This window comes from Lutra lutra, chromosome 2, assembly GCF_902655055.1.
Source record: "Lutra lutra chromosome 2, mLutLut1.2, whole genome shotgun sequence".
In the NCBI taxonomy this organism is placed as follows: Eukaryota; Metazoa; Chordata; class Mammalia; order Carnivora; family Mustelidae; genus Lutra; species Lutra lutra.
In genome coordinates this window covers 28,479,024-28,481,323 of record NC_062279.1, presented here as the reverse complement: position 1 = coordinate 28,481,323, position 2,300 = coordinate 28,479,024, and positions in this window count along the sequence as shown.

Here is a 2,300-nt window from a genome sequence, read left to right as displayed (position 1 = left end):
GTCCTGAAGTTTGCTGCAGACCACTTGAATAATAAAGTATTAATGTATGTAAATTGGAACAGCTTCAAAGTGCTTGCTCATTTATAGCTCAAAATTCTTTCTTAAGTGGAAGAAAAATTATTACAAATTTGTCTTATTATGTTTCTAATTATAAATACTCCCTACATAGCTTTACATAAATGTTGTTACAAGGTAACAGCATTGTGGTCAGTGCTTTAGAGTTAAATGCACATGAGCTAGACAAGGTGAACTAAAATTTTTAGAAAACTGAATTTTTGTACTAATTTGCTTGTTTTCTTGTTTTAATTCCCAAACAAGCCCAACTTCTACTTACCTCCTTCTGAAAATATCCTCCTCTTCTTCATCTAGGACTATTTCTTAAAACTTCTATCATTCCCCCAAATTAATCTGAAATATTGATGGGAGATCATTTCAATTTTAAAATCCTAACATCAAACTAAGTTTCAGATAGCATTCCTAAATTTATCACTTCTAATTCATCTGTTCCTGATTTTGGTCCAGCCTACCATGACCTTCCTTTTCCTTCCTTCCTTTCCCATGACATGGTTTGAACTACCTGAAAGTTTTGTGCCTATAACCCAGGAATATACTATAAGAACTTTAGTTATGTCACTAATGGGAATGCCAGTCACAGTTAGGAACTAGTACTTCTGTGAGCAGCAGGAATTTCCTTACCCTCCTTTTTTTTTTTTTTCTTTTACGTAGGCTCCACACCAGCAAGGAGCCCAATGTAGGGCTTGATCTCACAACCCTGAGATCAAGACCTGAATGGAGATCAAGGGTTGGATGCTTAACTGACTGAGCCACCCAGGCACCCCTTCATTTTTTCTTTCCAAGCAAAATCTGGAGTGCAAAAAAAGCCAGCACATCTGGGTTTCTGACAAAATAGCATGGCCAGTTTGGAGAGTTTTACTTTATTTTTCTCAAAAAATAAGTACAATCATTTTCTGGGTCTAAGACGTCAGGTTTATAACAAACCCACAGAAAAAAAAAAGGCCCAAGAGTCTTAAAGGAGAATTCTCTGTAACATATGCAATCTGTAAGAGTAAAGTGTCGTATATGCATGTGTGCATTATTTTTTGGCAAATGATTTCTTTCCATTATTAAATTGTTCTAACTTACATGAAAAGGGGAAAAATAAATGCAGTTATATTTGCTCTATTCCCAGGAATAGTAGATCTAGAAACCAATTATGTAGGAACTTTACAGGAGGGGTCACAAATACTGGTGTTGTATTTATAATGACATACTTTCATGTATTATTCTCAAATAGTTTCATGCATTTTGATTTTTTTTTATCTAATAAGGATATACACTGAGAATATACTTAGGATTAAATGTCAGCAAAGATATATAAATATAGTCTTAGTGCAGTAAGCTCTCAAAACTACTTTTGATTTTTCTTCTCTAGGATTTTGCTGTTGGTGATGAAAGCTAGTGCATTATTTTCCTAGGGCTGCTGTAACAAAGTGATGGGTGGCTTAAACAACAGAAATTTGTTTTCTCATAGTTCTGGGGGTTAGAATCCAAGATCACGATGCCATCGATGTTGGTTTCTGGTGAGGCCTCTCTTTCTGGCTTGTAGACAGCTGCCTTCTGGCTGTGTGTTTCCATAGCCTTTCCTTAGTATGTACACCTGGAGATCTCTACTATTTCTTCCACTACCTAGAAGGATGGCAATTCTGTCAGATTAGGGCTCTCCTCCGATGACATCATTTCACCTCCCTAGAGGCCCTCTCAAAACTCTTGCCCTTTCCTCCCTTCACTTCAATTGCCTGACTAAACCTTATCTCATGATAAATCTGAATCTGTGCCTTCTGTGAACTGGTACCTGTACAGGAAAGTCATGGTCATGTACCTCAAGGGGAGCACCGAGGACCAGACAACATTTCTGTACTTCTTTTGTCCATTTGTTCCTTCACTGCCTTACATAATTGTTTTACTTTCATTCTCCTCAAATCCCCCAAATGCCTTCATAATTTTCACATTTTATTATTTCAATGAGAATAGCTATCAGACGTCTACATCCTCACTCACTCAGCATTCCGACTTAACATGGCTATACAAATCCCCAAATAACTTGTCTTTGAGTTACTAAAAATGAACTGTTCGTGGTCATAAATAATGCCAAGTCCTCTATGTGTTCAGGGTCCCATTGCTCTCCCCATCTGAAGGGCTGAATAGCAGATTTCCCTTTTCTCTTCCATCATGTCTTCAGTATCTCCTGGTTCATCCTGTCAGTGTATGAACATGCTGTTATTTTCCTCACTTAAAATGCC